A 14,799-nucleotide genomic window follows, 5' to 3' on the forward strand; every position below is an offset into this window, starting at 1 on the left:
TTAACGCGAGCGAAGCCCGGGCAAAAGCTAGTATATGATAAAAAGCAAACAATTGTCGTGGAGAACATGTTAGTCTACTTTTGCTTGTTGGTTATTATTTTTATACGTCGAGAAGTGAAGGCTCTTTCAATTATAATTAGAAATATAATGTATATTGTATATGCACTATCTTTATTAACTTCGTGGTTTTGAAGAAACATGTATGATGTACGTTGAACTATGTAGTTCTATTAACAGTTAAAATGGTAGTGTTTCTTCTTCTACGTGAAAACGCTATTACTGTATTATTTAAGTCCTATTTTGATCAAAGAACAGATACTAACAGGTAGGTGAAAAATGTAACAGTCTTACTTTATTATAATTTACTTAAATTTAATAAAAGTTTTACTTACAAGTTAATCTAACAACGCATGTTAAAAAAAAATAGGAATATGTATTCCAAGGAATCAAAAATATGTACAGTATATAGCGACCGTTATTTTTTGCCTATACCGATGCAGTTATAAAGGCGTGTTAACATAATATATTTGGTGCTTTAAATGTACCCATATTTTTATTTGTCACTGTAGATACGACTATACCTACCTAATAATGAAAGGACGAGTTTCCTCAACCCGAACTTAGGTTAAGCGGTTATAAAGGTACGCGGTTTTCTTATAGTTTGGTAACACTCTAAAACTCGTTTTTCTATTTCAGGTACAATACATAAACATTTGTTTTTTCTGCTTTGACTGGTTGGCAATGAGCAATTCCTGCTATAATCCCTTTATCTACGCTATTTACAATGTAAGTAACTGGTCAGTGTAAGTTTCCTATTAGTTTATTAATCCTATTGATCTTATGGGAGGCGGATCCGTTTACCTTATTAGTTCCTGCAAGGAGCGCCGTCTTTAGCTTCGTTTGCACATTCATTAGATTCTGATCAGGTATTGATATTCTTGCCATTCAGCGTTCCGTTTCAAACGAAGTCGCACTTACTTCATTATATAAAGATATTTTTCGGTTAAAAATAAAACTGATTCTCTGCTAATTAGAAATTTTAAACACAAGCATCTTTGAATATCTAACTAGCTGAGAATAAAATGGGTTAGCGTTTTATTAATCACAGTGCTTTATGAAAATCGTGAGTTCTGAATTAATTTGCTATGTCGTGTTGACAGTCACTGTATAATGACAAACAAACGTCATAATAAAAAGTAATTAATAATTTATTTGTCAAACATAGTTAAAAATCTAAATTATAAAATAATAATAAAGCTGAGATTATTTATTTTGGCCAATCCCAACATTACCCGCAATTTACTATCGAACGTTTCAAAGCTTTAGCTAATAGCATCCTAAATGTGGTCTGGTGTATCTGCTGGGTCGCGGAATCCTAAACTCGGCCGCACTTTAACTTTTAATTAACAATTAACGGAGTTACTTCACCAATCGAATGTTATTTTGGAGACCTTTTTTACCTGTTTCACTGATGATATCCAAAATAATTTTATTAAGATGGGTCGATTAATTGTCATTTATACTTTCAGGAAAAGTTTAAAAGGAATTCAAACAGCGTTTTACGTTTGGACAGAACCGACGAGATTTGACAGTTACGAGGTGAGCATTTTAAAAATAATAAAATATTCAATAAGTGACATTAAAACTTTTTACATTTATTGTTGAAACAGTGTCTTTGAAATCTAACAAAAAGGAGTTCTTTGGAGAGAAACGAACCTGACTAGATTTAATTTTCCTGTTACCGAAACCCAGTGTCTCAATTTAAACAGTCAATTCATCACGATAAAATCTCTGTGATACAGTAACGAACGAGGACGCCAAGAGGCCGTAATATTAACTCGGTAAGACACGCTATACCTTTCTATTTGTTGTAGGACGGGCAGTCCTACCGCACCAGGATTTTATCATTCCGGTCAACGAATGAAAGGAGCGTCTACGCGACGAGAAAATCGCTAAATTTAGCGCCCGTCGACATGTCACGAAACAGCCGCTCCTCCTGTCATTGTCTGCAAAATCAGGACACACAAAGAGAAATGGTTTTCGGTCAATGAAGGCAATTGATCTTGATACTCACAATTTCAATAAAACGTTCAACAATAGCGGAACAAAAAGACGGCTGGAGGCGCAAATCTCCAGAAATAACGACATGCCGATCGGTGATGAACGAGTCAGCGAGCTTTACATCTTTCCCAACAGCAACATAGTCGAGTTCACAGACATATCCTACGACGACAAAGTCTAAGCTCATTAAACGACTAAAATGTGGTTGATGTCATAAAAATAGTATAAATGTTAAGGAATGTGATCTATATAACTACTAACTAAATATAAACGGACACAAAGTGTCACAGCTTTAGATAAGATAATTATGATGTTAATATTATTTACCTTTGGAATGTACTTAAATTATGTTACTTAAGCTATATATCCTTCCTCCTAACGCCCAAGTCAAATTTTTGATTTATGAACATCAAAACTTTATGTCATTTATGATAGAGTTTAATTTAAAATTACAATAAGTCCTTATAAAACGACTCTGGGCGTTAGGAGGAATAAGTACCTACTATTAAACCAAATATTACTTTTGAAAAAGTTTTAAAGTGTAATTAATCATTTGCAAAAGACTTTACAATTCCATAATATTTTAATTCACGTAGATAGTAAGTATACTTCATATTCAGTGTAAATAAACATTTTCTGATGAAGTGAACCTAGTCGCAATGAACGCAGGATAGAACAGAGCTGATTTTATACACCGTAAATCCCGGTAACGATGTGGATAACCATTAATTTCATTCTTGGTAAGGGTATTTTCTGAGGCAATGGCAAATTGCGATATTGTTTGGTTTACATTACGGATATAAATTAATACGCACTAAAAGCTAGTCAATGGAGTGAAAATGATAATGAGACACATTGTACAGTCGAAAACGATTATGCTAATGTAAATACAATAAACACACAGAAACGATTATCTCGCATTGAAAATCATATATTATAAAATCTCTGCTGCTAGATACTGGCAAACTGCCACAACACTTCTAGTAAGTAGCCATTGTTACGATCGTAGATATCTATAGCTATCGAATTCCACAACAGCTAACGGACAATAGAACTGCTTTCTTAGACACAGTCTCGACACCTTGTATCATAAAATTTTCGTGAATGTTAAAGTGATTCGGTGATGTAAAAATAGCATTAACAAACAATAAACACTGGAAAACATCCAGACCGCACATTGAATGAAAATAACTGCTGTTAGGTACTGAAAAATATTTTATGTTTTTTTGAAACGAATAATTAGATTCGAAGAATGTGCCCACAATTCAATTTGTACTGCCTATCCAATTATAAATGTCAAAATTATGTGTGTTGGTTTATTTGTGATCTTAATAATAATATGCTTAAACGGCTGATAGATTAGTTAGATCATAGATAAACCATGACGGATATGAACATTATGATACTCTTTATCCTGCATTATTTTCGCAATTCTTGCGGGCATTGGTCATGTTACTGTCTAGCAAAGACTTACATCTCAATCATCATCCCAGCCTATATACGTCCCACTGCTGGGCACAGGCCTCCTCTCAGAACAAGAGGGCTTGGGCCATAGTTCCACGTTGGCCCAGTGCGGATTGGGAACTTCACACGCACCATTGAATTGCTTCGCAGGTTGTGCAGGTTTCCTCACGATGTTTTCCTTCACGCATAGCTCGTGGTAAATTTCAAATGTAATTCCGCACATGAATTTCGAAAAATCAAGAGGTGCGAGCCGGGCTTTGAACCCACGACCCTCTGCTTGAGAGGTGATAGGTCAAACCACTAGGCCACACGGCTCACTAGCCACCACGACTTACATCTAATAATGTTTATGTGAAACTTGTCTCATTAAGGAGGTGTCGCAGATTTTAACAGTTGACTATTGTCTCAATTGGCAACTCTGAGGGCAGGTTAAGAGTATACTTTATTATTTTACAAATAAAGACATGAATTTGTGGGTTTAACTAGTTACTTATAAATGTGATTCAAACACGTTGTAGTTGATCTAATTTAACCAGAACAAAATGCTACTTCACGTGAAAATAAACATTCACAACTATGCTCATTGAGTTTTATTGATTTATCGTGAAGTCCTGTTGTTTTAGTGCCAGCTGAAGGAAAAAAACACCGCAAAAATATCCACATACCTCATGATTGATTTTATAGACGTAGTAAAACTTTACTTACGAAGAAATCAAACAGTCGTTAACTGCAACGAGTTTTATTTCGATGAAATGAGCCTGAATTTTTGGATGAATGGCCATTTTTTAAGAACTGTGACAGATTGGAGAAAGATATTGGCTCGTTAGTACCCAAGCATTATGATTTTAATTAAGTAATTTGCCTTGAGAACGCAGAAAACAGTGGCCACGAAAACAACAAAAAACAAAAAAGTGTTGACGAAAAACTGACCCGTACCAAATTAATTTTAGTGGATGTTTCCTTTTCCTAAGTGAGGAATCGGATAATTGTCGTTTTCGCAAGATTACCTTATTCAATATAACGAGTAATCTTTATTTATATACTCAACGCCGTTTCCAAAAAAGTTACCAAAGATGGCCGAACGTCACTGTCGCAAGTGTCATTGTCATTGTAACGTTCCAGATGTAACCAACCCATATTGCACATCAATAAAAAATACACTAATACACATAATCATATTTTGTTGTATTCAAGTGTAAAGATTATCCAAGTTTTTGATGTTCACCTACGCATACCGTATTGTGTACAATGTGTGTTGCACATGAATACCTTGGCTTTGAACTATCCATGTGCCAAAATGTATTACAAATTACAATCAATCGAGCCATTTTTACGAGTTAGACTAACAACATACAAACAATTTTTTACGCTGCGACTAAGGAATTTCGAACTATTTATAAGTAATAAAAAACAATAATGGTGATATGAATATTTATCAATCTTCAATTTCCGAACAATTTAGTTCATCCTCATCCGTATTAATTATAAAAGTTCGACCACATCATCAATGAAAACATCTAACTGCATCATTCTGTTCTTCTATTTTAATCGCATGATCAAACTCGATCTCCAACGCTTCGGTGTCACCTTCTGCAGTGATTTGTTGTCAATATTCCTATGTGCATATCAAAATTATATATTATATAGGTACGCAAATTATGAGATTATTAGTATCCAAATGTTGTTAAAACCTGAAGTATTACCACTGTAATATGAACTTTTCTACTAAAAAACGTTTAGTTACTTATGTGGTAAGGCCGCGAATTTTAACCAATGTGACATAGAAATAACATAAAAAAAATACGTGACGTTCGGATAAAAACGTAACGAAATTTTTTATAAAGCCTAGATCAAACTGGTAAAAAATTCCCATTAGATAACGTATGTATGAAAAAAAAATACATGCATATAATAAAGTGAAGTTTTTATTTTTACTAGAAAACTTTCTGACGAACTGATCTTAAATCTGTCCTATATGAGATTATAGAGCTAAACATGAGAATGTGGAAGTAGAAGTACCTCTAGTGACGAACATCTTTCCAAAAGTGTATCTTTACATGCTTCTCTAAACACTGACAATAAGGTGCACATTTAATAAGCATAACGATTTGGATGTGGTTTTTTTTTATTCGACTGGATGGCAAACGATCAAATGAGTAAGAGATCACACCGCCATAAAAATCTGGCAACACCAGGGGTATTGCAGACGCGTTGCCAACCTAGAGGCTATGATGGGATACCTCGTGCCAGTAATTTCACCGGCTGTTTACTCACCACGCCGAAACACAACAGTGCAAGCACTGCTGCTTCACGGCAGGATTAGCGAGGAAGATGGTGGTAGCAATCGGGCGGACATTGCACAAGGTAATACACCTAGTTGTGAGCATGCTTGTGACTTCGACTGTACAGCTATTAAATACCTCAAAGAAATGGCCAAAACCCTAAATCACAGGTTTTAGTTTTACCAATTTAGGAAGTAGTATCTTAGTTAAGTGGACAATGTAAAAAGATGTTTTTGGAAATAAATTATTATGATTATTAAGTTTAGGTAAAATGAACTAAGTAGGTAAGTGAATCTCTCCGTTTGTCTCTCACTTAAATACGCTATGCATGTAGCAGGACGTGAACACAGAACTCGCCACAATTCTCTTGTGCCGATCCCTGCACCTACAGATAAAATTTATTTAACTTCAAAATATCCATCTAACTAACTTACTGTGCGTGCAGTCATTGGAAATAATAATAAACTGGTGTAAGTTAGAATTTTTCTGTGTGAACTTCCCTTTACCACATTTTTTCGTTACGTTATGTACAAAATATGTAGCATTTTGTAAAAATGTAACGTAATCGTAACGAAAGTGTAACGTATTTTATACAAAAAATCGTTTATCATGGTGAATAACGACATTTTGAACATAATAACACATGCCTTACATGGAAAAGATTACCCTATCGTATGAAAAACAACCAGTTAAAAATAATCACTACTTACCCTTAAAATCGAACAAGCACTTTTCGACGTTTTTTCGAAAAAAAACTCCGCGTCACTTTTGATGGCTGTTTGTCAACAACTGATGAGATTTATTTATCTCATCGATGTTGCCTATTAGAGTATTAGTTTGCCAGTGTACAAAAACAAATTCTACCGAAATTGGCGTTAAAGGTAGCTAAAAAAGCGTCACCTAAGTATTCGTAACGAAACGTGGTTTTTTTGGCACGTGAAAAGAAATAAATATAAAACATGAAAATTATTTGATTATCATGATTCGCAATCGGTAGGACTATCGTTATATCATAAAATTTCGTTTAAACAAAATCATGATCATGAGAAGTTAAATAGCATGAAAATAATAAGGTATTAAGTACTCGTGGTCAAAAAAAATAGTCATTTTCGTTACGTTTTGGACGGTAATATATTTTTTATTATTTTTTTAAAAGGGTTTAAATCAATTATCTCATTTGCGACCTTGAGAATTTATATCGTGTCATATAATAAAAAAAAAATTAAACTCTAGGTGTATCAGTTTTTTTTTATCAGCGTTCCAAATTTGAAACGTCAAATTGGTCAAAATTCGCGGCCTTACCATGTATGTTATTTAGAAAAAGTTAAAAAATTACGTGGCAAACTTTTTCATTTTATTGGCAACAATGAGTAGTTTTTTTGGATTCGGCGCTTAGTAAGTCTTTCATTCATTTAATAAATTTTTGAAAATCTTTAAAAAATCTTATATTTTAACTTCGTTTTGAGACATGAAATGTTGAAGACGGACATATTTACGAGTAAATTTACAGAAAATGTAGGAGATAGGTCGCTCTTTAATAATAGTTACTATGCGTGCAAAAATGTTTGCGCAATCCTAAATAGCGTCGCAAACACACCTGAGCCAAATGTAATATTTAAGAAAAATGTTTTGCATCCGTTTGATATGGAAATCAACGTCAGTTATAATTTATTTTCAAGAGTTTTGACGTAAACTTATCTTGAAACGTACTTTCGTGTTTGTAAAGATTTTTATATCTTCCTACTTAATAGCATTAAATACTTACTATACTGTACAATAAAAATTAAGCAAAATTGATTTAATGCAACAAAAATCTTCATGAATGTGGCAAAAAATAGAACAAATGCGCGGCTGTCTTGCACTAATGTTACTTTTTACAGAGCGACCTGTAGTGAATGTCGCTGTTTTTTTTCACTGTTTTTAGTATATATATTTTGAGATGCAAGCACAATAATGTAAAGCTAATAATAATAATAAATTAAAGCGCTCTCTTGCAAACGTTACCCACGTTTATTAAGACATTTGTAACCTTTGAAATGGGTCAAAGTTCTGTAATCAATTTGTTACCGAACCAAAAAGGTGCGAGATTATTAAATGAATTATGCATGAACAGGGAATAGAATAAAATGTCCAAATGTAACAAACAACTTTATCACAGAACGACACGAAATACTAAGTTGTAAAAATATATACAAACGTGATTAGGTAGCAACAAAACACTTCACAGATATAAAAGTATCATACACCATTCCTCCATTTTGCCGCTGGCCAAGTTTGTGGTCAAAGTTTCACGACTTTTGTTTGACAGATTCGTGTTTGGGGAAAATTTCGACAATTCCATCCGCCTTTGTCTAAGGGAATCCACTTCAAAAGTTTTAATAAGTTTTCATAGTATTTAAAATTTTGTCCGTTTAGTAAATCATGTTCCATAATAACACTGGAAATTGTCACCTCTGCGGGACGTGTACGTCAGTAAGTGTTGTTAATGTAAATAGTTATAAAAGGGTCAATGAACTTTTTAGTTTAGCTTGTTGCTATAATAGATAATGTCTCCTTCACGGCAGGATTACCGAGCAAGATGGTGGTAGCAATCCGGCGGACCTTGCAAAAGGTCCTACCACCTGCAAGTATGATTATGGAGGTACAAATCCACTAAAAGTTAGGAGTTGTGATAATTTTAAGGCAATTCCTTCATGGCTCATCTCCTAAGCATGCATACATTGCAAACATTTTTCTAAGAAATTGAATCACTGATATCTCTTGAGTTACAGACAGAATAACATTACACTTTAAAGTTGATTGACCCAAAATAAAGGATGAAGTCCACTGACTTGTCGCAAATACAGTCGCACCTGGCTATTCGTCAAAAATGCAGGTCCTGAGAATTATGGATATTACGCGATACGGATCCGCGTTGGCGGCGGGTCGGCGATCTTCGAGGTAGCCGCGCTTGTCTTCCGACACCTGCCGAGGTATTCTGACGCAGCAACTGCGGTTCGCGACTCCTGGACAAAAACTGGCATTTTTGTTAGCTTGAGTAAGTAATAAAAGGGTTAAAATCAAAGCAAATGTACCGTAGTAAATGCAACTAAAATTGTAATTATTGTGACGAGAACGAGGCATTTATACGAAATGGGAAACATGTTTAATACAATTGTAGAAAAAAGAACTGTTGTGTTTAATTCGTCAGCTAGATTATCAGAAAACATCCTGACATTTTTTACAACAACTTAGTGCTTAAGACCTAGACGTGGTTGACCTGCTTTGTTATTTTAGATATAAATAGAATAAATATCATGGGACAATTTACACCAATTGACCTAGTCCCAAACTAAGCAAAGCTTGTACTATGGGTACTTTAACTTTTTTTTTACTTCTTTTCCGATTTTTACGTAACATTGTTTGGAAGCCTGCACCTATTCCTATTAAAGTGTCAGTAATGCGGCGGTTTACCCCACCGCCCAAAATCAAGACGGTTGTGGTTTCACTCTTACGAATCCCGTGGACTGCTCTATATGTATAAATGCGTGGTAATACCTTAGCGCTGACAGTTGATGGAGATGGGCTTAAATGGTGAGTTAGGTAGGGTAACGTTAAAAATGTAGGTACGTCTTTCAACTACCCCGGCAAGTAAAAGGACCAGAGTGCAAAACGGTCTGTTACCAAATAAAAACATAGATGCTAAAACTAACTTTGAAATATGCAACTTTTGTTAGGTATTTAACTTTTTCAATTTTACTTGTGCGTTGCGTACCTATTTAGAAAAGGTATATCTATAGATTTGAGTCTTTGGGTCTAAATTTGCAAATCAATTTTTACCCAGATCTAGTTTTTCATCATCTTCAGCCTATACAAGTCCCACTGCTAGGCACAGGGCTCTCTCAAATCGTAAGGGATTGGACTTTACTTTTTACGCGGGCCCCGTGCGGTTTGAGAACTTCAGACATTATAGTTAAGCTAGTGGTAAATTTAAAATGCAATTTCGTACATGACTTCAAGAAGTGAAAGCCTGAGCGAATTGAAACTCTTCGTCTTCTGCTTAAGAGTCATATTTCAAATCATTAGGCTACCACGGCTTTTTTATCAGTTGTTACATCGGATGGATAAATCCGTCTAAACGGTGAACTTTTTATATTTACTTTTGAGATACTGAAGTCAGTGAAGCAGATAATTTAATAGTATATTGTTCAACAAGGGACTAAAACAAGCCATAATGACACGAGATGTTTGCCACCCATTTAATTCAATCTATTTTTATTTACGTGACTGTAAGTGGTTTATTTATAGGGCGCTGTCCAAGAAGGGTGACGAAACTCAGCTCTCAATATGACATTTTAACTTGGTTTGCAATCAATAGATGGCGTTGTGCGAGCGAATGTTGGCCTATCAAATTGTTAACGTAACCTTTTTTCAAGCCAAAGTCAAGACATTTATTTATTGCGTTGCCCTATGGCAACTTAACTGTTGTAAATTGTACGGGCATTATTTACAACAGTTGAGTTAAGACGGCATTAAGCTATTTCTAATGCGGGCGAAGCCGCGGATAACACACAAACACAAACATACGCCTGTATTCCTAAATGGGGTAGGCAGAGCACACGAAACGTAACCGCTCGGAGCCACTTATAGCAATTTTGGTTTTAAGTTTGACAAAAACGGTACAATAGTGACTAGTGAATAGTGAGTGCCGCGGGATAAAGCTAGTAATAATATTATAAAAAAGTATTGCTATTGATGCAATGGACCAGGCTCGAGGCTGACGGGGCTAGCTTTGTGAACGATAATTTCTACACGCCAAGAACAAAAGCGGATGCTTTCCAACAATGCTATGAACCAATGATGATAGGTAACCAAGAGATGAAGCAGAATCTAAAGAGGATGGCCCCACAGAATCTGAGAGAACCATATGTGACCTGGACGCAGCGCATGCTATAAAGTGCTTAAGTATGAAAAACAAAAGTTAAAGATGAAAGAGAAATGAAATATTAGTTTTTTAAACAAACCGACAACACCAAAATTTTAATTAGCCTGTCGTAAACAATCAACATAATGGAACGGTGGCGTTAATATTCAAGTCAGCTGTCAGCTTTTACGACGAATATTATCCCCGTCCGACATAATAGGGCACCAGAAACAGCGAAAGATAAAACCTGCAAAAAATAAAACAATTACACTTGAAAATGCCACTAGTGACCCGCCCGGCTTCGCACGGGCAAAGTAAAAAAAAAAACGGCCAAGTGCGAGTCGGACTCTCGTACGAAGGGCTCCGTCCTATGGTCTGTCCCATAATTCGAGATACTAAAATGACGTTTCATGTGTTACCTCTTTTTTGCGTCTCATAAAATAGTGATGTGCCGCAACCGGTTATCACCGAAAAGATTTGTAGGTACTATGTAAGTATGTCGTAAAATATTAAGATATGAACGGATCCGTGATGTACTAAAATGTAGGGCACTTAGGACATTCTAGAAAAGGTAAAATAGGTCTAATAAAAATGCGACCGTTTTCGAGATATTTCAACTTTTTATAGATGTTGATGTTTAAGTTTCAATTTCATTCTTTGGCCTCTGTGTATACATATTTGTACGTATTTACAACCATACACTTCTCGGCTTTGCTAAGAGGTTGACGTTTCCGTTTTTTCTGAGGCGAAAGTATTTCTTCGCTGTGTCGTCTATGCGACGAAGTACTTGGCTGCTCAGAGTCCATGTTTAATCAAACAAAACTCAACAAAAACACGACCAAACAAAATTAATAAATAAAAAGTCTTATCTCAACAAATTTAACAAATAACGTCAACAGCAACAATAACACGAGAAAACGCACTGATCACATCCGATGACAATACGAGTAAAGTAACGAAAATCGGTTGAATACCACTTGAATACGAAAAACATGAACAATGACGTTGTGTGATATCTGAGGGCCTACTCCGGAATTCGAAAATCAAAGTTCGCACCGCAACGCCCCTCTCACTCCCGCATTAAATAGTAGCGTCAGAAGGACGGAACGACACGAACCTCGACTTTCGAACTTCGTAGTAGCCCTGCTGGCCCTAACTACGAAATGCAAAGCCCAAACTTCGTATGTTGCCGTCCCGCTGACGCTTATCTCATTCAATACGCGAGTGAAAGGGACGGTGCCATACGAACTTCGTTTTTCTAGTTTTGTAGTAGCCCCTCTGTATTATTTTTTACGTTGGCACTAAGTGATGAACACTGTATTTTTATCTGTGCTTAGATTATCACTTTATCGTAAAAGTGCATTTATATTTACAAATGGAAAGTAGAATATTGTATGCTATAATGTTATTTTTGCTATGTAAAATATACATTTTATCGGTTATTTACGAAACCGAAATCATGGAGCAGCACTGTTCCTTTTATGCTGGCCACATTATTTTTACTTTCGACATTTCAGACTGTCATTTTAGTATTCTTCATTTCAGGAATAGACCATATATCTTGGAGAAATTAGTAAGTAAATGGGCTTTGAACTTCTTTGTTTAATTTGTTTAATAAGTCTGTATGATACCATAATAGTTAAAGGATTCCATTTCTGCTTAAGTATTTAAAAACCTTTAAATCAAGATAAGTTTATATTAAAAATTACATTTTTAATACAAATTTTTTCAACTGCCCCTATCTACCCATTTTTTCCATTGAGTTTTCTAACCTATTTTTTTTGCACTTTATTTTTTTAACTGAATGCTTGGTTTCGGCTACTGAGATCGTATTAATAAAATAGCTAAATTGATAATAAACGTTAACCACATCATTAATTTATTTAAATCTTATGTGTTCAGTCGTGCGACATTTAAATGGACATTATTTTCTCAATTTAAATCTCACTGACAGTTTACTTTTAAAATAGAAAAGGTGATATTATTTACTCAGAATAACTCACTCGAAAGTTAACTAAATAAATTCAAGAATTTTGGCCGTTAAAACCTAGGTTCGATCACATTATAATTTTAAACATAAAGTTAAATATGTTGTGCAAGATTGCAGATTTTTGGTTTAAAACATCTTTGTAATGTCTATGGATTTTTGATATGTGACTTTTGATTATAATTTTGTTCCAACGGAAAACCAGTGCCTATTCTTTTAATACAAAATATGTGTGTTTAATTTAAATACTTACACATAAGTTCTTAAAGGATCTTTTTAAAATAACTTTCTTCACAGCCAGAATTACCTATTTCTGGGAAATCATTTGCATCGTGTGCCATTTATTCTATTCACTGGACGTAAAATAAACATTCACATATTATTTATATATTTGTAAGAAATTTATTTGAAGCTGTTTTGAACAAACTCGCAACAAAATGTATCTTCTGAATTGGTTCGGGCAGTGTCTTGATTTGACAAATCAAATTTATCAAATTGGACGAAGAAATTTCCAGAGTTTGTTAAGTTTTGTGACACACATTGATTAATTGAAAACACCAGCCTTCTTTGTTCCTGTATTTATTATTAAAAGGTTAATAATTCTACACTTAGGTACAGTTGAAGAGTTTATGAATGAATATAGATAAATTTAAATGTTTATAGATTATAATCGTTTCTATTTCCCCTGAAATTGAACGTTATATTATATCCATAAGTCATAAACAGAGATTCACGAATCGCAGTCACCATAATCGGCTTACCAAAGTGCCTATTAAGTATTAATAGCATTGCGTCGTGTTGTTGTTTCGGCGCAAGCTGTATAAGGCGCAAAATATTACCATCCTGATTGTATTGTTTTTATTATGCGCCTCCTCATTCAGATGATGTTGACAAATAACTTTTTCTCCAACTTGCTCGGAAATGTTCTCATTAATGTTGGAAAAATCGACCGGGAAGTCCATCGTTATATTAGTCCATGTTAATCAATTTAAAAAACCGGCCAAGAGCGTGTCGGACACACCCAAAATAGGGTTCGGTAGCCATTACGAAAAAAATAAGTAATATTTTTCTAAGGATTTCGTATTTCATACGAAATATTTCAAGTTTAGATATATTTTATAGCTTAGGCTGCTATTTACTCTTAAACTACTAATAATTCTCAAACAAACTTAGCCGTTATAGTTTTCTTTGTAAGTTTGATACATTTACTACCATTGTGAATTTTTTTCAAATTTTTTCACTCACCGGTTTAGATTTTAGAGGGAGGGACGCCCTATTTTAATGAAAATTTGCACTATAAAGTTGAATATTTCGCAAACAAATCACTGAATCGAAAAGCCGTCTTAGCAAACCCCTAATGGTTAAGACCCAATGATACCCCACACTATAGGGTTGGATGAGGAAAAAAAATCACCTCCACTTTACGTCTATGGGAGGTACCCTAAATTTTTTTTTTGAGTTTTTTACTATACTATTTTGTTGGCATAGTTTATATATATATCCGTGCTAAATAACAGCTTTTTAGCATTGATAGTCCCTGAGCAAAGCCGCGGACGGACAAACAGACAGACAGACAGACAGACATGGCGAAACTATAAGGGTTCCATTTTTGCCATTTTGGCTCCGGAACACTAAAAAAGTGACATTACTTCCCGGACATGTCCGAAAAGTGTTTATTATTGTGAAGGTTTTTTACTTTTAATTTCATCCAAGACCGAAAATTCACCAAATAGCCAGCCAATTGTCCAATAATCACGTACAAAAACCGAGATTTAAAAAAACTTTGTTTTCTGCGTTAAGCTAATGCCAATAATGATTGTGTCCAAATCATAATAAGGTGTGCCGTGAAGCAGCAGTGCTTGCACTGTTGTGTTTCGGCGTGGAGAGTAAGACAGCCGGTGAAATTAGGTACTGGCACTTGAGGTATCCTATCTTAGGCCTCTAGGTTGGCAACACATCTGCAATACCACACCCCTGGTATTGCAGATGTATATGGGCGGTGGTGATCTCTTACTATCAGGAGACCCACTTGCTCGTTTTACATCCAGTCGAATTAAAAAAATTGGTCAAGTGCGAGTCGGACTCGTACATGAACGGTTCCG

The 14,799-nt window shown here is 34.9% G+C and overlaps 1 protein-coding gene and 1 long non-coding RNA gene across 2 annotated transcripts in view; one reads left to right on the forward strand and one right to left on the reverse strand.

Moving 5' to 3' along the window:
- The window catches only part of LOC141433953 (uncharacterized), a 124,704-nt gene that overhangs the window by 52,410 nt on the left and 57,495 nt on the right, over positions 1-14,799 (forward strand). The gene's annotated exons all lie outside the window — the stretch shown is intronic.
- On the reverse strand, positions 7,943-8,717 carry LOC141434356 (uncharacterized). Its single transcript, XR_012452047.1, has 2 exons — positions 8,639-8,717; positions 7,943-8,158 (listed from the first exon to the last, which is right to left on the reverse strand). It is a non-coding gene; the product is annotated as an uncharacterized lncRNA (long non-coding RNA).

This window comes from Choristoneura fumiferana, chromosome 13 (genome assembly GCF_025370935.1).
Source record: "Choristoneura fumiferana chromosome 13, NRCan_CFum_1, whole genome shotgun sequence".
NCBI classification, from domain to species: Eukaryota; Metazoa; Arthropoda; class Insecta; order Lepidoptera; family Tortricidae; genus Choristoneura; species Choristoneura fumiferana.